The sequence below is a fragment of the Protopterus annectens genome, chromosome 1.part2 (assembly GCF_019279795.1).
Source record: "Protopterus annectens isolate FY-2018-M chromosome 1.part2, PAN1.0, whole genome shotgun sequence".
NCBI classification, from domain to species: domain Eukaryota; kingdom Metazoa; phylum Chordata; order Ceratodontiformes; family Protopteridae; genus Protopterus; species Protopterus annectens.
The window spans coordinates 722,033,605-722,060,688 of NC_056727.1; the positions used below are offsets into that span (position 1 = coordinate 722,033,605).

Genomic DNA, 27,084 nt, shown 5'->3' on the forward strand with positions numbered 1-27,084 from the left:
TTTGACCTCCAAGAAGTAAATTCCAAAGAGGAATGGCCCAAGGACCGAAACCTGAAGTTTATCACTAGCTATAGTATTTTTGGAGGAGGTAGAGAAACCCACCCTAATTTCCTGGGTTCTATAGCTGAAACAATTAACTATACAATGAGTTAAATAGGGATTAACATTTAGCTGGTATGGAATGATATTGAACTACACTACAAGGTCTAGATATACAGTGTTTACTGATTTGCTTCATCGTTTGCTTCATTAACCTTCTTGAAGAAGTCAGCTAGGTTAAGCATGTAGGTTATGTCCTTAACAAATCCAAGCTGGTTTAGGTTGGGAATTTATAGGTTACCTATGTCCTTATTAATTCATTCCATAATGATCCGTCACATAGCTTTACACATGAGTCTAGACAGACTTAAGGGTCTATAATTTTCTGCCTGCCAATACCCCACCTTTGTGCAAGAGATGACAGTTGCCATCCTCCATTTGTCTGGCACAATGATTGTTTGGAGGCTGACAATGAATAGCTTCTGTAAGGAATCTGATAGACCTTGTGAAAGGTTAACCAGTAAGCAGCCTGGTATGTTGATGTCTTTCAGTCTTTCACAAAAACTGCCTTTAAGCACATCTTTAGTCAGCTCAAACCATTTGGTTCTTAGAGGGTGCTTTCCTGTGTACTCTTCCACTCTTCTAATGCCGTCTTTAAGCCTTTATATCCATCCCTCTCTATTTTTTCAAAGGTAGCTGAATACTCTTGTCTTGCTTCCTATGTGATTCTGTTTCAGATATCTGCTGCATCTCTTTTTATCTCCATAGCACAAGCCCAACCACATGTCTTTCAGCTCTTCTTTGCCAAATACCTCTCTCATGTCAAACCTGTAGAGTCTGTCATCTGAGAAGTCAGATGGAGCACATGCAGTTCCATGATGCATTGATTCTGTTCTCCTCAGTACAATGTCATTGTTCCACATGTAAAGATCCAAAAAACAATCCCATATGTTTCTGCTTCTCAGAATCTGTGATTCCCCATACCTCTCTGATCAGAGCCTCAGTCCTAGCTGAGCATGACCTGTTCCCAAATTTCCATTCTCATGTGATGCACTTAGCAATGGATTCCTTCTCAGATGGATCTAGTGGATGGATTTTCCTATGATCACTGCCAGCAGCATCTGCAGGTTCCATCTCAGACCATTTTGCTGTTTGTATTTCTTGGTTATTACTCACCCAGCTAGGATTTTTCATTATAGTTTTCTTCTGCACAGGGAATTCTGCTTTATTTACTTCATTGTCTTCATTTTCACATGCATCAGCCAGAGAGGAAACCTTTACATCTGGGCATTCAATTTTCTCAGTTTTTCAGTGATCAATAATATGACCATCATCCATAAGTTTCTGTGCAAACCACTTGTTATTTGTAAAGCTTTCACCAGTTTTAATGTATCCTGCTGTTAGACATTGGTCCATGGATAACCGAATCTGACATCAGACTTTGTAGACTCCTTTACTAATTCAGTCTCAGGACTGCTATCTGGGCTGCTTAGTCCCAGTTTCTGAGTCAAATCCTTCTTTTTTCCCCCTTGTACAAATTTTATGAGACCCTTTCAATAAGCATTTCTCATCAGCCTCCCTACCATCAGTGGGAGAGTCTGACTTGTCCTAACATCTTACATTCTTTGAACTTTAAGCAGAAATTGTCAGCCATCCTTCTTGAGATTTTTTTTTTCATTTTTTTCTAATGGTACAGCAGAACAACTTACAATTAAGTTGTTGGTACACTGCATGAATGCCAGTAAAGATGAAATTGGGAGAACCTGAAAGAAAAGTCAAATAGAAAGAAGAGAAAACACTGGCAGGGAAGAATACTGCAGTTGCTCAGTAAAAAGCAGATCAAACATCAACTGTGGTACAACAGCTGGCTCCCAGTAATTTAGAGGAAAAAAATCAAATGTAAAGGTGATTAAAATAAATGAAACATTCAAGAAATGTAGCCACTCAAATAATAAAAGGACGGAAAACAGAAGAAGCTTTAACTAGCTATACAGATGAAATGATAAGAACTACAAAATTCAGATGGTGAAAAAAGAGGCTGGCTGAGTATGAGACTTTTTAAGCAGAGCTGTTTCAAAAATGGTGGAGTTAAAAGACAGCAAAGAGAAAACATGAGCTTTTTTGCTGTACCAGAGAAACTGGAAGGAAAAGATTGTATCAGTTTTATAAAAGTACAAATAAGCCACTGGATTGGTGTTCCACAGAAGGATTTGTTAATGCCTCAAACCTGGCCATGAGAAAGCAGCCAAGACATATATTAGTGAATATGCAATCATATCACTAGAAAGAGTTGATCTTGGCAAAACTGTGGCAGAAAGGAAAAGTATTAACATTTGAGAACAGCAGAGTGTTTATGGAAAATGAGTTTTCACTGTACACCAGGCAGACGAGAATGAATTTTATCCCAGCAATCAGGGAATGCCAAGAGGCAGATGTAGGATTCAAGCTGCTGTAGTCAACTGTCTTCAGAATATTTTTTTCCTGAAGGATTAAAGACAGTTATGGATGCAGAACAGGATAAGGAGGAAATACAAATGTTTATCCAAAAAAGTGAGCCAGCAAGCAGAAGGGGACTCTGCTTCTCCCTTCTCTGACAATAAAGCTCATGGAAAGACTGTGCCATTTACATTTTTTCATTGTTCTAAATGAAAATGCTTGGAAGACAAATAAACACACACTAGTTGACTAGAAGAACCAGGAGTACCTTGGACTTGAACCAGACTCTGGTTTTGGGAGATGGAGACGATCATGAGGAAAACCAGCAAAACTGAAATTATTGAAAAGATGGGAGAATATAAAGCATTGATTATATTTGTGAAATATGGTTTAGCAAGATAAAGTGTCTGAGAAAGATTGGAATGTTGTTGACTTTATTAAACTTGTGGATGGGCTATAAAACTAATACCCCACTTTGTCATTAATGTTTACTAAAGGAAAAAAGTAACAGTGAGTTAAACAATTTTGTTCTTATTAGTATTTGTATAAAACATTTCATGATATATGAAATGTGTGCTATACTGTAAAACAGTTTTGTATAAGGTGCAATCAGGGGTATTTTAAATGTGTGTAGGGGTGGGTCTAATTTCCTGTGTTCTATAGCTGAGACAATTAACTATACAATAAGTTAAATAGGAATTAACATTTAGCTGGTAAAGTTTATCTGTGATACCTGAATATGGAATGATACTGAACTTCACTACAAAGTCTAGATATACAGTGTTTACTGATTTGCCTCATCCTTTGCTTCAGTAACCTTCTTGAAGAAGTCAGCTAGGTTAAGTAGGTAGGTTCTGTCCTTAACAAATCCAAGCTGGTTTAGGTTGAGAATGTATAGGTTACCTATGCCCCTATTTATTCATTCTATAATGATCCTTCACATAGCTTTACACATGAGTCTAGACAGACTTAAGGGTCTATAATTTTCTGTCTGCCAATACCCCACCTTTGTGCATGGGATGACAGTTGCTGTCCTCCATTTGTCTGGCACAAAGATTGTTTGGAGGCTGACAATGAATAGCTTCTGTAAGGAGTCTGATTGACCTTGTCAAGGGCTAATCAGTAATCAGCCTGGTATGTTGATGTCTTTCAGTCTTTCACAGAAACTGCCTCTAAGCACATCTTTAGTCAGCTTACACCATTTGCTTCTTAGAGGGTGCTTTCCTGTGTACTCTGTCACTCTTCTAACGTCATCTGTAAGCCCTTATATCTATCCCTCTCTATTTTTTCAAAGGTAGCTAAATACTCCTCTCTTGCTTCCTAGGTGATCCCACCACCTGCACCTCTCTGTCCACCATCATCCAGCCTCACACTCCCAAACACACTCTCCACAGTAGCCAACAACACCTTCCACAAGTGTATATGCCCCATAAAAACATTGGTAAATTCCTGTACAGCTACTCTGTGGCTAACGCTTGGAATAAGCTTCCTCTCAGTGTTAGACAAATCTCTAACCCAATCTCTTTCAAAACTACACTAAAGGATACTCTCCATTTGTCTTGGACTTGCTCTTGTAATGATCCAACATCGTATCTACCTTTACTCTTCCAATATTGTGATACTAACTTGTTTTGATTTGTGTCAGTCTTAAAAGTCTCATACTGTATGCTACTTTGAAATGTATGATATTGAATTTACAGACATGTTTCTTGCCTGCTGACTCGTTTCATTTCTGCACATATTACTAATGATACCTTTCCTAGTTATGTATATTGTAGTCCATTAGCATGTTGTCTCATCTCACTCTTAGACATATTGTAAATGTTATTTTTCTTAGTGTATATTGTCACTTATACTTATTTTAGTTTATGTATAATCCTCTGTACAATGATTGTTTGTTTCTATTTTCTTAATGTATATTGTCAGTTGTATTTCTCTCAACTTATGTATAATCCCATTTATAATGTTTATTTGTTTCTAATACTATTACTGTTATGGAGCTTTTCTCCTCAGGTCTCTGCTGAAAAAGGGCTACTTGCCCAGTCAGACTAACCTGGTTAACAAATGTTAAATAAATAATAAATAAATCTTTCTTTGGTCATTTCAGAAAATTAAGGACTAATGCCCAACACTGTACCGAGCCAAGGATATAGCTAATATATTAGCAGAAAGATTTAGCACTAACTTTACCTTTCCTAACCACATTGTTGCCTCCACTATCTGGGAATTTAGTTTCCCCTGTAATCACCTTGGAAAAAGTCTTAGAAGCCCCACAAAAGGCTAAAAATAATACTTTCATGGGACCAGACAATGTAATGGGCTGCATTCTCATCAGTGCTTAGTATGTACTATCTAAGCCTCTGCTGAAAATGTTAAATCTCAGTCTATGTACAGGCCAGGGATTTCTCCTGATGGTCAGAGAACAGCCATTGCAACTCTTCTACACAAGTTTGGCCCATCTACAGACCTGGTTAATTATAGACCCACAACCTTACCAGCCTTATATGAAAAGCCTTGGAACATTCCATAACAGAACTCATTTCTACAGACATAGGCAACTTAACTGCTCTAGATCCCAAATCAGTTTGGTTTTGTGAAGGGCAGGTCCTGTCTCCTGAATCTAGTAAGCTTCTTTAAAAAGGTTACAAGAGTTGTGGCTAGTGGTCATTTTATGCACATTGCTTATCTCAACCTTGCCAAGCCTTTTGACACTATCCCCAAGCTGATACTTTTGAAAAATTAGGCAAGGTTAATTTCAACTACTACGTTATCTACTAGATTGTTAACTGGCAAGTTACTGTTTCCCTCTCTGAATGCAAATTTGTAAGTAGTGGGGTGTCACAGGGATCAGTTCTTGGCCTTCTCCTGTTTGACATTTATTTTGCAGACATTCAAGTCAATATCCCAGAAGTGTGGTTGACCAAGTTTGCTGCTGACTGCAAATTGGGCATTATTATCTACTCATCCTCTGATACAAAACAGCACCACCAGTGGTTAAAATATGCGCTTGCATGGTTTATCAAAAGTGGTCTCAAACTAAATGAGAAAAATGTAAAAAAAAGTATCATTGCGTACAAAGGCTGTTCCCACCTCATATGTTATAAACAGGTCTATATTAGAACATTGAAGTTTCAAAACTTCGAATGTTCTAATATCGACCCCTATTCAGCGAAAGCTGAAAATATCGAGGCAACAGAAAACCAAATTTTTTCCTAGGGAAAGAATTTGGTTGTCTGTTTCTGTTACTTCGGTATTTTCAACGCTGTGGTGGAAAGTTATGGGTCAGGTTCAGGTAAGTGTGCAATTGAGTGTGGGTTAGGTTAGTTAGGGTTAGGGTGCGGGTTAGGTATGTGTGTGATTGTGTGGACATGAGGGTTAGGGAAGGTTAGGTGAGTTAGGGTTAGGGTGCGGGTTAGGTATGTGTGCGATTGTGTGGACGTGAGGGTTAGGGCGGGTTAGGTGAGTTAAGGTGTGGGTCAGGTAAGTGTGCGATTGTGTGGATGTGAGGGGTAGGGTGAGGTAGGTGAGTTAGGGTTAGGGAGAGGGTGAGGTTCGTGTGCGATAGTGACAAACCATAGGGTTAGGGTTTGGGTTAAGGTAAGTGGATAGTTAGTGGTGTGTGTAGAGTTTAGTGTAGGGTTAGGCGTAAGATTTTAGGTGTATGCGTGTGGATTGCTGTTTGTTTGGTGTGCTTGTGTATGTGTTCTGTAACAGCAAATTTTTTCCCTAGGAAAACATTAGCTGTTCTGTATGTTCGATGTTTTCAGCTTTTGCTGAATAGGGGTCGATATTAGAACATTCAAAGTTCTGAAACTTCGATGTTCTAATATACACCCGTTATAAACAGTATTCCTCTTCAGTCAGATACAGTCATAAAAGACCTAAGTACTTATGTGGATAGCTTTCTTTCATTCCATCATCTTGTTTTCACTATAGTCAAGAAATACTTCTGTCTGGTCCAGTTAATTTCCAAGGGAATATCCTCAAGATCTAAAGCAGCCATGCTACCGCTGTACTCTTCTCTTATCAGACCCACCAATGAATACAGTGCCCTCTTTAGTATGCATGAATTCAAGCATATCGCTCAACTGGAAATGCCCAAAAGATTTCTAACCAAGACAATTAAAGGCCTTAAATCCTTCAACTACTCTAATAGATTTCAAAGACTGTCATTATAGTCAGTAGCCTACAGGTTGCTGAGAGGTAACTTATGTCTCACTTTTTGAGCTATGAAAGACCCAGTCCTATTTGACATCCTATTTCTTTGCAAAACCAGTGGCTCTACAAACACCTGCACTAAGGACTTAAATCTATACCAAGTAAACAAGACTTTCTGTAGAGATGGGCCCTTAACTGACTGTATTCCTAGCCTATGGAATAAGTTAGCACTACATGTCAAACAAAGTGTTTTGGCTGCCTTTAAAGTTAGTCTTAATGGCTGAATGGGTAGACCCAAATTTACACCACGGTTATCATGTATGGCCTTGCTTCTCAATTTGGGAGGTGAGCACTATTAAGTGCTTGAAAAGTGTGGCAAGAACTTTTAATTGTAAGTTTGTTTGCTTAAAGGTGTGTATGCCAAGGCATCTTATGTTCCCAGTGATCACTTGCATAGTATGTTCTTATGTTCCAATGTTCCTGTGCACCCTATCCACCCAAATATAATTTAAATGTAACAGCTATGCTAATATCATGCACATCCTGCAAGTGGAATACGCTGCCAATTTCTATTCTACCATAAGTAAGTTGTACCCACAGGCTTATAGCATTTCTGTCTGTAAAAAGTCTACCTAGAGGTGTGGAATGGAATCCAGTCCTTCATGTACTCATAGGTTCATAGGTTCATACTAGGGTATCTGCCCTAGGGCATTTATAAGCCTAGCCAGAATGTGCTTGGCTTTCGCCACCCATTTTAAATTTATTTTGCTATGCCCTTTTTTGGGTTTAATAAACTCAAGGAGATAAAATTTGCTACCTTCATGGGGTAATGCAAAAACATATTTAAGTGAAGTATGTCTGCAGCTCACAGTTTCTTTCATTGTAGGTACAACAGAATCTTGGATGAAATTTAAAAATGTCAGTCCATACATTATTACTACACAGTATTTGTCTGACAAAATCCAAAGGCAAGGACTACGAGTTAAGTGACAAATGCTACTAGCTACTATGAAACAGTATACTTAGATGAGACTTTCATCTAGTCATTGCACTAGTGTAACCCCCCAGCCACTAATTCTGAAAGTACATGTGGCCTTAATGATATTATTGTATCCCATCCAAGAACCATTAAACACTAATGATTTGAAGCTTTCCTTCACAGTGGACCAATGTAATGTGTTCCCATATTAATGTACTAGCCATGCGCAGTCATTCATGGATGTTAATACAATCTGCTGGAATGAATTCCCTAATAGGAAGACACACAATCCTAGACTGCGCAATTACAAACACTCCTGAAAATTCTTCAGTCTCAAGTGAACACTCCTCTCTTTAGTGACAGGTTCATCATTACAATCATCTTTAGCGAGAATCAGGTTTAGAACCTTTAAGCGTAGGAAAGAGTCTCTTCCACTAATAGCTAGGTACTACAGACTGGTCTTCCATGACAAAATAGCCTTAACAAAATGCATTGTAATACCTTCTAATCATTACCCGATTCCTGAAGAATAGCTAGTAGCCTTATACTATCAAAAGACTGAAACTGCAACCTGTTTTTTGGCTAACTGCATTTCTTAGAAAAGCCAATGCAGATAGGAGAAAGTCTTTGATAACATATAGATATCTTAGGGAGCAACTGTAAGAGATTAGGTAATAAAACCAATGTAGAATTTGCAAATGTCTTTGAGAGCTGCACTCACCAAACTAGTATCACTATGGGCTCACTACCGGCACTGAACAAATAATCTGGTTCCCTGCTTTATATTTCCTTTAGACCTGCGGTCTTGGCCTGTATGAATCCCTGGCTAAAGTTCTTGATCATTCATGGCAGAGACACTCTGATGGGTTGCATTCTAAATTCATTAATTCCTGCAGTACTTTAATTTGTATCACTCACCCACATTATCCATCTGTCTCTAGCCAAAGTTACTTTCCTTTGGAAAGCTTTAACTACAATAGTTCTGCCCATGACTGGTCCATCAATCAAAGTCAAGCCACAGAAGCTTATGTTATTATTACATTGCTCTCCAAAGTACTGAAAAGAGCTGCTTCATATCAACTAAAACAACACTTGAAAGATGATGGCTTACTGTGGAAGCAACAACAACAATAAAGTTTTCATAAGTATACTGTACTCACACTAGCAAATGAAGCTTACAATACAGTTGTTCAAGAATAATAGCTTAGGGGTGTCAGTTTCTTGTGTGCTGCTACTCAGGGCCAGCCTTAGGTGAAATTGCACCCTAGGTGGAGGGTTCCATGCCCCCCACATGCAAATGTCTAGTGCCAGCCCCCTCAGTTCCCTCCACCATGACCTCCCTACCTCATCCATATTTTCTGTACCTCTTATCACATTTTGTCTTGATCTTCAACTTTTATTTACATATTTTAATAGCCTCTGTCTATACCAGACAGAATTGTGTTAACTGTACAGGAAAAAAATGAATTAAGCCAGGTGTCTGGGGGACACTAGATCCCAAAAAACATGTTTTTGTAGGAGTTCTGAAATGCACTTTGGAGGTTTTCCACCCCTTTTTATCTAGTGATGGCCTGAACAAAAAAAAAAAACATGAATAAGGAAAGAAATTCAGTTTTATTTTTCTTTCAAAGAAGAAATAAGTTGTGTCTGACAAAAGAGTAGTTCACAATAAACAGAGACTGCATATAGTTATAGATGGTATCAGGTGCATTTTGGAGCCATTTTCCAACCTTTTGATTCATTGATAATATGAACAATAAACACAAGCAATGCAAGAAATTCAGTCTTTTTTTTCTTTCAAGGAAGAAATAAATTGTATCTGACAAAATAGCAGTTCCAAATTAACTGAGAAGACAAATGTTTGATAGGAAACATAAATCAGGTCTTTGAATAATGCCTGCCTCCCACCAACCAAAGACTGGGATGAAACTAACAGCACACATACCTCTATCCACACATACACTGATACCATCACATCATGCAACACAGGAATATTTACACAACATCAATACTAATAACAACTCTCACACTACTTACTCACACTACCAGGTATCACAACGTACACCCCAATTCTGTACCATACCAAGCTACTTCTACTACTTACACCTCAAAATCTATACCACCTAATTTCCCCATCTCCCCATCTATCATACACATACACCCCTATACTGTTAAACTCACCATACCCTCCCACAATATCAACAAACTATCCTCTAAATATGACAAGTACATCACTAACCTCTTAAGAACCAAAGTATATATTGCAGCCACACTCTCTCTAAGTGGAGACATCCATCCTAATCCAGACCCTTCTGTCAATACCATCCTCTTAAATGACTATAATCTATCTCTTACCTCATTCCACCTACCCAGAAAACCCAATGACCTTCTCATATTAAACATGAATGTTAGAAGCATTAGCAATAAAGTCCACGACCTTCATGCCAATCTTTCCTTATATTCACCTGACCTAGTATTACTAACTGAAACCTGGCTTAAACCCACCACTACCAATAACAAAATTCTACCACTGGACTATAATATCTTACGGAATGATTGTACCTCCAAAAAAGGAGGTGGGGTAGCTTTACTATTTCCAAATGAACTAAACATAGAAAACTTAAATATGAAGATTCCACACTTCTCCAATGCAGTAATTTTAATTGCAAAACTAATACTTAACCCCAAGAAAAGTGTCATTATAACCGACTGCTATTTATTAACCCCCTTGGAATAACATTCCCACTCTGGAGACCTACTTCATTGGGTCTCTGACAGCATACATCAAGAAACCATCATCTTGGAGGACTTCAACATCGATTGGTTAACTTGTAACTCTTACTCTCCCACCAACTTCACCAACTTCCATGTTTTTTCCCAACTCATCCAGTCTCCTACTAGAATAGATAAATCCACCAAAAGACAGTCAATACTTGACTGGTTTCTGACAAACAGGCCTGAACTTATCAGTCAATCTGGTTGCTTCCCTGACAGCTTAAGCAACCACCTACCAACTTTTGTAATAAGACATTGTGCATATCAAGAGAAGCCCACCACTTATCAGAGAATAAGAAACAAGAAGAAATTAAACTCAACCAACTTTATTAATGCACTACAGACTTGTAACTGGTCTCCCCTTAAAATCCTGAATCTTAATGAAGCTGTACAATACTTCAACTCTACCTTCCTATATATCCTTAACTCCCAAGCCGCATCCATAACTATCAGAGTAAAATCCAACTATGCTCCCTGGATGAGTAAAGAAACTAGGTCTCTTCCAAAATTCAGAGACAAGGCATGGACCCACTGGCATAATACTAGTTCCCATACAGACAAGCAGGCATATCTAGAATTTCGTAATAAAGCAAAGAAATGTGTAAAACTAGATACAATTAACTACTACCATAACATACAAACCAAATACATAAATAACCCCAAAGAATTATGGACAGCTATTAACAATATTCTCCTCCCTGGAAAATGAGGCACTCCCACCCCTAACTCAACTGACACTTCCCTCAACATTGCCACAACTTTTAACAAATTCTTCACCGAATCCATTCTTGCTCTTGCTAAATCCCAAACCTGTCCATCCCTGAACCAAATGCCCAAATACTATGACAATACAGAAGGCTTAACATTCCAACCTGTCTCTACTGACATTATTAAAAAGCTACTTAAGAAACTAAAACCTACCATCCTAGCAGCCGATAAACTACCAGCAGAATTCCTGAAAATAGCTGCCGATGCCATTGCCTATCCTGTGTCCATTCTCATCAACCATTCAATATCTGAAAATTTAGTTCCTGAAATCTGGAAAATGTCACACATTATACCTCTCCACAAAGGTGGCATCTCAAAAGAGTTAACCAGCTATTGACCCCAAGCTATGCTCTCACCTCTGTCCAAAATATCGAAGAGGTGCATACACAAACAACTCATGGACTATCTTTAACACTAATAATCTTTTCACAAACACTCAACATGGCTTCAGACCACATCACAGCACCGCTACTGCACTTATTTCATTCACTCACATAGTTAATAACCACCGAAATAATGGCAACTATGTCTCTGCTGTCTTTCTTGATCTTTCCAAGGCATTTGATATGGTCAATCATAACATTCTGATTAAATCCCTCTCTGATCTAAATCTTGGAACATCCTCCATTTCCTGGTTCCAAAGCTAATTGACAGGCAGGCAGCAAGCAGTTCAGTGGAGGCAAGAACTCTCGCCTTTATTACCTATCGCTTTAGGAGTTCCCCAAGGCTCCATCCTTGGACCTCTACTCTTTCTATCTTCACTGATAACCTCCATAGCTTTACTCCAGAAGCCTCAGTCATCCAATATGCGGATGACTCAACACATATCTGCTCTTCTACTTCCCTCCAGGAACTGCAAAACCAAACTCAAGCCTCTTTCCTCTCTGTGGAAAAATGGCTCACCAATTACCAGTTAATACTTAACCCAAATAAAACCAAACTTCTCATTTTCCTCCCTACTAATCACTCCACACCCCTACCCTCATTTACCATCTTTTCTAACAACAAAACAACCATCTCCCCAGTCGCTCACACCAAGCTACTAGATGTAGATACACTGCAACGTGAGATTTTATACCCACATCTCACTCACCATAAAGAAATTACACAAAAAAACTGGGAGGACTATATAGAAATAAACAATTCCTCACAAACAGCACCAGAGCTAAAACAGCAGAAACCCATCTTAACTTCTATATGCCCCAGCCATTCTCACCAATCTGAGAAAATCAGAACTAACTAAACTCAACACCTGCTATAACAAAAGAGCAAGGTTTGCCACCAATAGCCCTTACAAAACACACCACTGCCTAGCCCTTAAACAACCCAACTGGCTAAAACCTCCCCATCTCCTCCTGTACAATCAGCTCACACTAACCTATAAGATATTAAACTACCCGGAGAAAACCCATGAATTACAAAACCAAATACATTCTTACTCCAGTACTAGAGCTCTACACTCCAACAACAAATCTCTTCTTGAAGTCACTAAATCCAACAACTCTGCAGGGGCCTCCCTCTACTCAAACTGTGTTGCTAAGAAATGGAACTCTCTGCCCACTAACATACCAGGTGCTACATCCTTATCCCTGTTCATGAAATCTCTAAAAACACACCTCGACACTAATTGGGCGTGCCACTGTGACACCCCAGGCTAATCCTACTCCAGCCTATTCTGGCTCATCCCTAGACAAAGCCCTCCTCCCTTATTATCAGGTTGAGACTTCTTTCTATTATCTCTTCTTAAGTCACTCTCTATTCTTTCCACACTTCTCCTCCTGTCAAGTCACAACATTGGTTGCATACACCATAGTATTATATCATTTTGAGTGTTTTTACTGATGTACTGTTTGATGTTTACAGTATAGAATTGTATCATTATATCAAAACTGAGTATAAACTGTACTACCGTGTGTATGGTTTTACTGATCTGCTGTCTATTGCAGAATCATAGCTTTATTTTTACACTCTGTTCACAAGTAATGTCATGGAATCTTTTGTCGTTGTTGTGTTATTAACCTGTGTTATAATTGGAGCTTTTCTCCCCGGACCTCTGCTGAAAAAAGACTTGTGTCCAATCGGACTTTCCCAGTTACCAAATGTAAAATAAAATAAAATAAAATAAAAAGCAGAAAAGGCCACAATCATGAAGACAGCTACCTTCTGCATAACAGTTTAATGTCAGACTGGGATGAAACTGAAAATAACAAATAGAATACAGGAATATATTCCAAGCTGTTCATGTCAGACATAGATAACAGCATGCCTCTCTAACCTTACCCCCCCACCAAATTTTACATATGTCTGATGTTTGATTGTGTGGAAAGGGAAAAATACAATGATTACAGTAATGTACCCCAGTCCTTAGCACACTGCTCAAGGCAAAGTACAAAACTTTCTGTACATGACTCTGAGGTTTCTGTGGAAACTATAATAAGTGATAGTTACACTGTCCACTGCCTTCAAACAAGCTATAGTGACATTCCGTGCACACCTCTATGCAGGGATAGTTTTAGACTAGATTAGGTTTAGTGCACAGACCACTACTAGGCCTTTATCAACATCCACTTATAAGCTTGTTCCATGATGCATTTTATGCCTTATTTTTAAACGGTAAAAACTTGTTTTGTACTGCTAACCAGAAGAGCTATACATGTGCCCGACAATACTGTGCATGTCAAAAAAAAAAAAAAAAATATATATATATATATATATATATATATATAGATCACATTCATATTGCTGATAGTACAGTTCTCCGAACCACACTTTGCCGAGACCATAACTCCGAATTTACACTTCTCCAAATTGGCACTTTGTCGAAACGGAAAACAGTTAAACCACATTAACTAATTTTCTCTAATTTTTGCAGGGCGGCAAGTCCCCATGCACCCCTCACACCACATGCTAATTATATATACTAACCCCGAGATCGCACTATATCGACAACAGTATATTTGTTCATACATACTGCAGTGTGATCGCAAAGTGCCATTTCAGAGAAGTGTAAATTCAAAGTTATGATCTAGGCAAAATGTAGTTCGGAGAGCTGCACTTTCAGCAATGTGAATGAGAACCATGTAGATATATATATATATATATATATATATATATATATATATATATATATATATTGTTCCCCTTCTCAAGATCGAGTTACTGAAAGCTCGAAATTCATAAGCTCAAGCCGAGAATCTCGAGTGTTCAGTAACTCAAAATTGTGAAGGGAAGAGAAGGGAAAAGAAAAAAAGAAGTTAACTTATATGTTTGCAGGGGGCCGAGTCCCCCAGCACTCTCCTTTCAGAAATATATCAGCTCCGTGACCGCACTATAGCGGAGGAACGGAAATTTTCCTGTTGTGCGCTTCTGCATACAGAGCGGAACGGGAGATTTCCCTCATCCCTGTTGTAGTGTGATCTTGGAGTTGGTATATTTAAGAAGGGTGTGTGTGTGGGGGGGGCGCAGGGGGCTTGCCCCCCTGCAAAAACATTAGAAAAATGTTTTTAAGTTGTTGTTGTTCCCCTGCAGAATTTCGAGTTACTGAAAACTCGAGATTCTGGCTTCAAACTTATGAATTTCGGGTTTTCAGTAATTCGATCTTCTGAAGGGGAACTATACATATATATATATATATATATATATATGTGTGTGTGTGTGTGTGTGTGTGTGTGTGTGTATGTATGTATGTATGTATGTATATACATATATATATATATATATATATATATATATATATATACATTTTTTTTATATGCCAAGCTGAACTAATTTCTCACATATATGTGCATGTGCATACTGACACTGACACTGAAATTCAGATGTGTCACACTACACTGATTTCTCACATAAATCCACATATACTGACACTAATCCTGACAAGCCAGGTCTATCACAACACACACACACACACACACACACACACACACACACACACACACACACACTGCATGCTTACCTACAGGCAGACAGAAGTAATGCTAATTCACCTATGCCACTTCTTTAGGGTGTTCTAGAAAACTAGACTTCTTTGATAAATCCACACAGACAGAGGGAGGGCATGCAGATTCCATACAGAAGTCACAGCCAAGTGGTTAACCAAGACCATGCACTTTGACACGTCATTGTGGTAAAAAATTGGCCATGTAATGACTTTCAGATGTATTCCACACAAATAGTAGCCATACATTAAAATATTCTAAGTTGCTTTATACTTATCTCTTCAATCCATGTCTATATCACATAATCGAAGTTTTAAAATATCGAATCTGATATGGTCGAGACCTCATATCATTGATGTTTTAAAACTTCAAATATGTAAAAAAAAAAAAAAAAAAAAAAAAAAAAAACAAGAAAATAACTTACCTAAACGTTTCAAGCAGGGGGGCAAGCCCCCCTGCATCCCCCACACCCCCGCTACTTAAATATACCAACTCTGAGATCGCATTACAGTGCAGTAAAGGGAAATCTTCCCTTACGGAGATTTCCGTTAAAACATTCGATGTTTCAAAACTTCAATAATATAGTGTTGATCATATCAGATTCGAAGTTTTGAAACTTCGATGAATCAATATAGACCCTTCAATCCTCCAAAGCCAGAATAATAAGCTAAAGCAGTTTGCCATTTTCCTCCATAGACTATCTCAGTAATTATATAATTTGTCTGTGTACATATGAGAGGCCCAACTCTTATGAAATAAATTATTCTTTCAACTTCTTAGCAAAAGACTCAGGAACAAAGACAAAATATTGGAGAAAGCATCTGCAAAGGCAGCCTACTTGAGCAATAGTTTTTGCTATAATTCTTGGATTGATTAAGACCTGCAGTGAATATGAATGATTTAAAAACAATGCCCTCCCAGGAATAACACAGTAATAACTACATCGTGTCATAGCTCTCATTCCTTCACCTTCAGAATTAGGGAGGCAAGGAAAAAAATTATTCAGAAAATGATGCAGTGGTACAGCAGTTTGTGTTGTCACCTCACAGCAAGAGGTTCTCTGGTTTGATTCTCGGCTGGGGTGCCTTCTGTGTGGAGTCTGCATGTCCTCTGGGCATTTGTGTGGGTTTCCTCTGGGTGCTCCTGTTTCCTCCCACATTACAAACACATGTGTCTGGAGTATTTTTCCCCGAGCCTCTGCTGAAAATTGACTTATTCCAAGTCAGACTTTCCTGGTAAACAAATGTTAAATAATAAAAAAATACACCACATTAGTGACGTGCTTGGTGAAGGGTAAAGTTAAATGTGTGTAAATGGGTCCTGGGATTTGCTGTATGTGGTTTAAGAAGTGTAACTTCTGAGTATTGCATTAGTGTAAAATAAACTAGGGAGCTGTGATGAGAAACGTAATGTTTTCTCTGCATTTTTTCAGTTTGCCTGTAGTCCAGAACATCACTAGAAATTTATGCTAGGTTAGTATTTCTTTACAAGTTCCATGCAACACTGAATATCATTGAGGAACCGTCTTGTTTCGTTAAAGGAAAACTCCACCCTAGAACTAAAAAAAAAATCTGTTTTCTTCACTCTTTGTTTCCTGACTTATTTTAACACCTCAAAATCACTCTAGGTGCCTTATTTGTAATTTTAACCTGTTTTCCACAACATGGCTACCAATGGGGCTTGATGTATCAACGTGATCTTGTTCTTCCTCAACCCTTTCTCTTTCCCATAATGCTTTGTATGACTCATGCCAGACATAAGGAAGTAAATGTGAATTCCCATGCCATTGACATATAATGGGATTTGTGTGAGTCACTGTCATCTTCAATACCTTCTGTAAAAGGACTGCTTCTTTCCTGTCTCTAATCACCCTCATTTATGTTTGGCTCAGAGCTTGTTTTATGCTATTCTTCAAAGTTATCCAGCTACAGCCAGAAAAGTAGCTAAATTGTAGGCCTTTGTTCAGGGTCTTCTTTTGTAGTCCAAGAGGAATTGGTAGTCCCCTCCCTTCACACTACTGCAGAGGTGTGCACTGAGAGACCCATGTAGAATTAAGTGCAAAATATCATCTCATAATGGAAAGGAAGATACTTCAATATAAATCTCTTCCCCTCTACCTGCAGTAGGAAGATCTATTTATTTATTTTATTAATTTCATTATTTTTTTCTGGATGCAAGTAGCAGAAACTGCTTGACTATTTTGGTTTGTTTTACTATTAGCATGCATTATGGGAAAGAAAAGGGGTTAAGGAAGAGCAAGATCACTTGCCACACTTGAGAGTGAAGAAATATCTAATGAATATTCAATGTTAAGTTGTCTATCGCGCCTACATTCTTGCTGGATGGGTTCAGAGCAGATCCTCGGCTCTGACTCTGCCTTCTACTAAAGCTCGAGAGCTATTTACCGGCTCGAGGCCTCCCCATATCCCACAATGCTAGGCATCAGATACCCAGATGTCGTTTTCACATGCGGATTCTTCAATGGATGCTTTTTACCCAATGGTTGTTTCAACAGCTTCCAATGTCTCACAACATAATAATCACCCAATCATGCAAAGACCACCTTTCTTGGTGGATGGTCTCCTCTCAAGTACTTCAAGGCAGACCGTTTGTTCTTCCTCCTCCTGTTGCCACAGTGACAATGGATGCCTCCCTAATCGGGACTGTCCAGGGCACTTGGCAACCTCTAGAGTACCACCTGCACATAAACGTCTTGGAGATGAGAGCGGTACTTTTAGCTTTGCAAGCTCTTCAGGACTCTCTACCCACCGGGACTATTACAATTCAGACGGACAATATGTCTGTAGTGTGGTACATCAACAAGCAGGGCGGAACCAGGTCCTATCCCTTATGTCGATAAGCACTCAGACTCTGGCAGTGGGCGATCTCCTCTCAACGGTTTCTGATAGCAACGCACATCCCTGGGAAGTCCAACATCATAGCGGACAGGTTGAGCAGAGCTATTCTCATGCCTCACGAGTGGTCTCTCAATCAGTTAGTAGCGGACAAAATTTTCCGCAGATGGGGTCAACCTTGCTGCGACCTTTTCTCAACCCCTCTAAACAGCAAGTGCGATGACTTCTTCACTCTCTTCCCCCTCCCCGACCACTCCCCCAGAGATGCTGTAGTTCACGATTGGCACCGGGATCTTCTGTATGCATTCCCACCTTTTCCCTTAATTCCCAAACTGATTTAGAAAGCGACCGCATTGGGATCCAGGATGATCCTCATTGCCTCTTACTGGCCTCGACAAATTTGGTTCCCATTCCTGCATCGTCACCTGCTGGAGCAGCCCTGGAATCTGGACCCAGTGCCAGACCTCTTGGTCCATCAATTGGGCGGGCTGCACCAATCCCTTCAGTCTCTCAACCTCACAGCTTGGTTGCTCCACTTCCAACCTTAGCCAGGCTTCCACATATTTCTCAGCCAGTACGTGAAATCATCCTTTCTTCGCACAAATCTACTACCAGGAAGACTTATGCAAGTAAGTGGAAACATTTCTCTTTCTGGGTGGAGGCTAGAAATATAGACCCTTTTACAGCCCCTGTCCATCACGTTCTAGATTTTTTGGCAGAACTTTTTCGAGCAGGTTCCTCATCTGCCACCATTAGAGTCCAGTTGGCTGCTATCGCTAATTTCCATGCCGGCCTGTCAGAAACCAGCATCATGTCCCACAAACTTTGTAAAGCCTTTCTTAAAGGGACTATTTTACTTAGACCCCTGATTAAAGATCCCCCGCCTCCGTGGGATTTAAACCTGATATTAACTTCCTTGATTCTCCCTCCTTTTGAACCTGCGGCCTCCTGTTCCTTAAAATTCCTCTCCTGGAAGACTCTCTTCTTAGTAGCCATCACCTCAGCTAGAAGAGTGTCGGAACTTCAAGCCCTCTGTATTCGTCCTCCTTATCTTGTGTTTCACAAGGATAGAGTTTCACTCAGGACTAATCCTTCCTTTTTACCCAAAATACCTTCCGAGACAAACCTGAATCAGGCGATTGATCTACCTGTCTTTTTTCCCAACTTTTCGAACAGAGCTGAACAAAAGTTGCACCAATTGGATGTTTACAGGCAATTACGTTTTTATTTGGATAGGACTAAATAAACAAGGAAATTGGACCAACTCTTCATTTCCTATGCTGAGGGCAAGCAGGGCCTGCCAGTTTCTAAAGTAACCTTATCCAGGTGGTTGGCCTCTATTATTACTTTGATTTATCAACTGAGACATAAAGAACTCCCTACAAAACCAAAAGCTCATTCCACCAGAGCATTAGCTACGTCGGTAGCTTTTCAAGCAAGAGTACCAATGGAATCTATTTGTGCTGCAGCCACATGGGCCACTCCTCATACTTTCATTTCACATTAGAAGTTGGATATGGCCTCCAGGAGTCGAGCTGATTTTGGTTCCACTGTGCTCAAGAGTCTGTTCCGATGAGCCACCCAGGGCTAAGGTGCTAGGGATGCTGTCCCATCCAGCAAGAATGAAGGCGAGATAGACAACTTAACATTAAGAAGTTATGTGCCTACCTTAACGTTCCATGTTAGTTGTCTTCTTCTCGCCTTCTTTCTTGTGTCCCACCCTCCATCCCCCTAGCCTGGACAGACCGAGAAGAATCCTTTTTGAGGCCTTCTTCCTCTGGTTGACTCTTTTCTAGGTTATGTCCTCCTCTGTTTTTAGCACTGTAGGTAAACCTTGTAGTTTGGACAGGGGTCTCCAAAAATTTGTTTTTTTCCATGGTGTTAGCTCTGCCAAATGAGATCTGGGTATCTGACGCCTAGCATTGTGGGATATGGGGAGGCCTCGAGCCGGTAAATAGCTCTCGAGGTTTAGTAGAAGGCCGAGTCAGAGCCGAGGATCGGCTCTGAACCCATCCAGCAAGAATGAAGGCGAGAAGAAGACAACTAACATGGAACGTTATGGTAGGTACATAACTTCTTATTATCTTCTGTGTGAGAGGCAATGCATAGTCATATCATTAGAGTTATGATTTTCAGTAGACAATGATGTAAGAGGGTGTGGGTGAGACTTGGGCAGGGTTTTCTACTGCTCATCCAGGGGTGCCTTTTCATAATTTAAGCCAAAATAAATTAATAAAAGTCAGAAAATGCCCCAAGATGAAAAACATCCTAGGAGGTTGCCTTGTTCACCTATGCATTAGACGGGGGATGCTGCTACTCATTTCATAATTCTTAAAGATTGCAGTGTAGTTTGCTTTAAGTACTCTGATCTTGGAGTCTCTTAGAGAAAGAGTGAAATTGTTTTTAACTGCCTGTTAATAATCACTCTTTCTGTAAGGTAACCTGAATATGAGGAATAGTAAAGTAAAAGGACTGGGTGTGGGATGTGACTCCCCCCACATGTGAGGAATAGTAAAGTAAAAGGAGGGGGTGTGGGTTGTGACGCTCCCCACATGAGGATGCAGTGTTCATACCCCTCTACAATAATACTTTTTTTAGTCTATTGTAATTTGCTTTACTTGTTTATAACTTGACATGTTTCACTAAATGTACTTGGTTGCCAATTACAATTACATGTTGCCAAGCAACTGTGGTGTGTGCTCAGATGCTTCACGGACTAGCAGTGGATCCCATTTATAAACATGAGGGCTGTGGTGAGCCAATTAAATTGATATGTACTGACTATGAAAACCTTCAGTCAGGTGTCACAAGAAAAGCTTCTTGTGGAATAAGCTTCTGTTAGCTGAAACAAACCTGGAATGAACTTTCAGAGTTTTTGCAGTATAATTCATATATCTTTCACAAACAGTCAAATCAGTAGTCCCACATGACATCTGTTTTTACCTTCCCAAGATCAGCTTTCTAGTCTATGTAAATGGCTTGGCCATTTGACACTTGCTTCTCACACACAAAGCGTCATAAAGAAGACTCCCTCCAGTGACCTTGAAAGTCTTAACCACTGGTTCCTACAATGAGGCTTGTGTATGAACTTCAAGAAAACACAGTTTATGCTATTCAGTACAAACAACAAAGAATCTCAAACTGGTAACTTTTAATTTATAAATATGTCCTCCCCGCAGTTGGGTGGGCGTTCGAAAGACATGAATAAATGGGCGTGCCTTCATTGAAGGTTGAACGTCGAGCTGGCACCTTGGCATTCGTGAAAATCTACTGCCAATCATTAGTGGACCGGAGTTCCGCTGTGGCAACCCCTAACCAGGAAAAGCCGAAAGACAACACACACACACACACACACACACACACACACACACACACACACACACACACACACACACACACACACACACACACACACACACAATTGTGTTATCTACTGTATAGTTGAAAGTTTAGGGTTACTCCGGTAGTTTGCTTTTTACATTTATTGCAGTAAGGTACAGGCTGATAGCTTTATGCTGAAGGGAGACCGTCTCCTTACCCATGAAAAAAGGTATGGAAATAAGCGTTTTTATGAACTTAGTGTGTCTCTTAGTTTTGTAAAGTTTTGGGGGAATTATTCTAATTGCCTCACACAATCTTGCTTTAAATCTTTTCACCAATGTCAAGAATGAATAGAGGGCTTTTAAAAGTTAGACTGTTGGTTTCCTTTGTACAAAAGCTATATAGGGAAGTTTTTATTATTAATCTGTTTTCTGAGACTGGACAGTATTGTTCATAGAATTGTTTAAAGGTGGATGTTGAAAGCAGCAATGCAGAGCAAGCAGTAACTGCTAAATAATTTGCTTTTGAAATGAGATGTAACAGTTAATGTATGTGGGGGATAGAGGAATGAAGAAAAAGATGCTTATAAAGGCTTGTATTTTGTTAATAATTTGGGAGGAATTTAGTGTAATAATCAGAAAAACATATTCCAGACAAGAAACAAACACACAGATTGCAAAGGTATGGCAAACATGTGGGGGTAGTGAATAAGCGGGTAGAGAAATTTTCTTTTTGTTCTGTCCAGATTTTCTCCAGACATTTATAGCCTTATTTAATACTATACAGGGAAATTATATCCTGTAAAGACTCAAGCACAGAAAAAGATAGTCATTTTTAAGCCCTTAAAGACTAAAGTACAAAAACTCTAGGGGAAACTAAAGGTTCTCCTGGCATCCGACAAAGTGCACATTGCTGGAATTGTCAAGGTCTAATGGAGAAAAGAAGGCCTGGAACATGGTAGTCCCAAGCTCTAATGTTCCCAAGAATGACAAATAGCAAAAAGATAGTAGAAGGGACAGAAGTGAACATTTGTATAAGAGATAGAAATCATGTGAGGTATCAGAAGGAGGAGGAGGAGGAGCAATGGAGACAGGAAGAACAAGAAAGAAGTACGAATGGTAACCAAATTACAGGCTAGAAATGGGGAAATATGGTATCCATTAGATGTGACAGAGGAGCAGGCAAACAGTCATCTAGTGGACTGATTCAGAAGCCAGAGACAAAACAAAAGGCTGATGGTGATGGGAGCTCTCAGTCTCCCATTTACAGCTGTGTCAGTTCCTTTATCCAGGATAGAAAGGCAAAAGATCTGGATAGACGTTCTAGATCATAAAGGATATGTTCACGTTGTGTAAGCATGAGAAGAAAGAGCATTCTAGATTTAGTCCTCACCATCTCAAGGTGAAGTTCAGGTTGTGAAAGTATGCTTTCTGCTGGCTAGGTTATATCATAATATAGTTCATCTTAGGCAAAGTATGAAAAGTTCAAAGGACAAATACAGCAGTGTTGGAGCTATGAAAGGTAGAATGTAAGTGGTTGTATGTGTGGCTAATAAAGAAACTAGAGAATAGGTACAATTGGAGGGAGCAAACAAAATTCATATGTGTCTGCCCAAACAATGACAAGTAAAGAACAAATAAGTATCAGTGTTGCTTTACAGAGGAAATGAACTTTAGTGAAAGAGTGTTCAAATGGTAGGAAGACATGGTAGTGGGTGGCAGAAAAATAGAAATGTGTATGCACAGAGGCAAGATGTGATAAAAGTGATGGAGACCCACAGCAAAGGCTTGAGGCCCTTCTAAGAATAACTGCCTTCAGAATGTAAAAAATATCATGGTTTCATTGCAAAGAATTGCTGCCAATCAAACCTTCTGCAGTTTTATAACCAGATAACACCAGAGTTGGGTAAGGGAGTGCTACTAGATGTGATCTACCTGAATTTCATTTAGGCCTTTAATTCAGTATCACATCAAAGACTACTCGATAACTTGTAAGAGATAGGAGTAGAGAAGAAACATAGAAAATAAGTTTGGGAATGGTTAAAAAGATTATCGCACAGGGAGATGATCAAGGAAAGGGACCAGTGGAATGCTACAAATGTCAGTGCTGGGGTCCACACTTGTCAACATATTTGTTTTGGATAAGTTATGGATACCTTATAGAATGGGCATATTTATAGACAATACAAAGATTATGGACATAGTCTTAGATGGAGAAAAAGCTAAAAACTGATGGTTCAGCTCTTTACAGGTGGCTAGAGATGCATCAGTTTATGTTCAGTACAGATATGTATACAAATCTACATTCTGGACATAATGTAGAATTCGCATACAAGCAAGGAGATGCTAAGCTTGATGATATGGTAGTTGATGGTGCCTGAAAAGGACTTGGTAATTACATTGACGTTGGACCATAGTGTACAAATAGAGAAATCACCAGGAGCAGCAAAGTCTTGAGTTTTATACAGTTGAACATAAATGCCAACAACAGGGAGGCTTTACTCTGACTCTGCCTCACACACACTAGGAATACCACATCTGGGATAATCAGTTTTAGAGACCTTACACTAGACTTTAAAGCAATAGAAACAGAAACAGAGTGATGGGGATATGGTATGCATGCAGATAGTCCTACAAGGGAAATGCAGAGGTAAAACTTAGGTACAAGGACAGGAGAAGGGCCATCAGAAGCAACTTAAAACAGCTCAGTTGAATTCCCAGCTTGGGATAATATTTTATCACAGACAGAGACAGAGATCCTTGAAAAAGGCTGCTTGAATGGATAGCATTGTGTAACTCTAAGGGTCTTTCGTGAGGGTCTGACAAACCTTTGAGAGTTGAAGCAAATCCAGGTGGCGGGGAACTGCAATTTCAAATCTTGTACAGTCCACTGGCCAGACTAAGAAGACACACAGTGTCCCTCTGATGTCACATTATGTAATGTACTCCACCACTTTCTCCAACATCACTTTATATTATCTTTTCATCCACTGCTTCTTTTCTTCTTTTCATACCAAGTGTTTAAGTATTTCTTACAGCTTCATAATTTTCCTTTTAAAAATGACGTCAGCCTTTAAACAGAGACCCTCATTCCCTTGACTATCTATTCACATATCTATATTAATGCTTGTTTACTTCCATTTTCCTTCTTTTCTTCCATTGGAACTGCTCCCTACTTTATCTACGCTGTCAAATCCTCAAGCCTTGAAGAATCACATCTTTTATGTATACTTTCTTCAGACATTACTTCCTAAACAATTCTGCTCAGGAATCTGATTACGCAGTCATTGTGTAACATCCTTTTCTGTACAGCACTTGAAATATTTTTTTCACTTTTATAGAAGCAGTAGGCATACAGGAAAACTGATGGAGAATACAAAGTAGCAAAAAAGTTTTTCTAGAGAAATACATTGAAATATATAGGTGTAGCCACTTAGCTTTCCCAGTTTTAAAGAGAAGCTTTTTAAGAGCGCTCATAAACATGGCTGTTACTATTATTATTATTATTCAGAACTGGACAAGTTTATCTTGTGACCCAAATGGAACTACTGTTTCTTTGTGAAATAATTTTTAAGATGACATGAACATAGTTTCACCTTTAGCCCTTGATTTAAATATTACATATGCTCTTCATTGTGGGAGGGTTATAAAGAAGAGTACACTGACAAAAATAATTATCTATGAAACCCAGTCCATTTAATTTATGGAACTTACATATTTATAATGTTTCCCTGAGTTTCACAGACATTTAACTTACTGGTCCACTGACCCTGATCAGTATTTTACCTGTCATTTTAGTCCCCTAAAGAACTTGGGATGGCCACCATTTCTAGAAGTTGGCTGAATGGGGAACAACTATCCTACATCCCTGTGGGCCACCAGTGGAATGTCAAGAGACGGAATGTCACTTCAGACAACACACATTTATTTTCAAGATATTTGGCAGTTTCATGCTACACCTGTTACATTCATCATAGGCTGCTGTACCCACACATCCACTTAAGTTCACATCTACAGTGGACAGACCTACACTCTGCCTCAGTCTCTTATGCTAGCTGGCTGACTTGGGTCTGCCTAGTGAACCTCAGTCAAAGGTCACAAAACTATGCCAACAGGCTGACCTTAAACTTTGGAGAGTATAAGCTTTTAACTTTCATCAGTTTAAATATGTTTATCTAGATGCATCATATCTACTGCTATCACCTTTGGCCAAAACTATTTTTCATAATTGTGTGAATGTAATACATATACATTGAATATAAAATGTGTACACATCCCTACTAAAAAGCCAGGTTTTTGTGATATAAAAAATGAGACCACAATAAATCATTTCAAAACTTTTCCCACCTTTAATGTGACCTATAATTCAATTGAAAAACAAACAAATCTGTTAGATGAATAATATAAAAAATAAAAAAATGTACAATAATCTGGTTGCATAAGTGTGCACACCCTTAAACTAATAATTTGTTGAAGCACTTTTTGATTTAATTACAGCATTCAGTCTTCTTGGGTACACATCTGCCATCAATTAAATATGATGCTGATTAACCCAAAATAAAGTTCAACTGTCCTAGTAGGATTTTCCTGACATTTACTGAGTTGCCTGCTACAGCAAAAGCCATGGTTCGCAGAGAGCATACAAAGCATCACAGGGATCTCATTGTTGAAAGGTATCAGTCAGGTGAAGGGTACAAAAAAAATTCCACAGAATTGAATATACCATGGAACACATTGAAGGCAGTCATAAAAAAGTGGAGAAAATATGGGACAACAGTGATGTTGCAAAGAACTGGATGTCCCTCCAGAATTGATGAAAAGACAAGATGAAAACTGGTCAGGTAGGGTGCCAAGAGACCTACAGCAACACTGAAGGAGCTGCATGAATTTCTGGCAAGTACTGGTTGTGTACTACATGTGACAAAAATCTCCTGTATTCTCCATATGTTTGAACTATGGGGTAGGGTTGCAAGATGGAAGCTTTTTCTTACACAGAAAAACATCCAGGCCAGGCTAAAATTTGCAAAACAATACAGCAAGTCTCCCAAAAGCATGTGGGAAAATGTGTTATGGTCTGATGAGACAAAGGTTGAACTTTTTAGCCACAATTCCAAAAGGTACATTTGTCACAAAAACAACACTTTGCATCACCAAAAGAAAGCCATCCCCACAGTGAAGCATGGTGGTGGCAGTATCATGCTTTTGGGTTGCTTTTCTTCAGCTGGAATTGGGGCTTTAATCAAGGTGGAGGGAATTATGAACACTTCCAAATACCTGTCACTTTTGGCCCAAAACCTTCAGGCGTCTGCTTGAAAGATGAAGATGAAGAGGAATTTCACCTTTCAACATGACAATGACTCCAAGCATACATCCAAATCAATAAAAGAATGGCTTTACCAGAAGAAAATTAAAATTTTGGAATGGCCCAGCCAGAGCCTATACCTACTTCCAATAGAAAATTTGTGGGGTGGCCTGAAAAGGGCTGTGCACAAGAGATGCCCTCACAATCTGAGAGATTTGGAGTGCTTTTGCAAGGAAGAGTGGGAAAATATTGCCAAGTCAAGATGTGCCATGCTGATAGACTCCTACCCAGGAAGACTGAATGTTGTAATTAAATCAAAAGGTGCTTCAACAAAGTATTATTTTAAAGGTGTGAACGCTTATGCAACCAGCTTATTGTAAGTTTTGTATTTTTTATATTATTCCTCTAACAGATTTGTTTGTTTTTCAATTGAATTGTACAGGTTATAGGTCACATTAAAGGTGGGAAAAGTTTTGAAATGATTTATTGTGGTCTGATTTTTTTATAGCACAAA

At 39.1% G+C, this 27,084-nt stretch overlaps 1 protein-coding gene across 1 annotated transcript in view; it reads left to right on the plus strand.

Annotated features, from left to right (window-relative positions):
- The window catches only part of LOC122792408 (kinesin-like protein KIF28P), a 1,102,337-nt gene that overhangs the window by 429,556 nt on the left and 645,697 nt on the right, over window positions 1–27,084 (plus strand). The window lies entirely within an intron of this gene.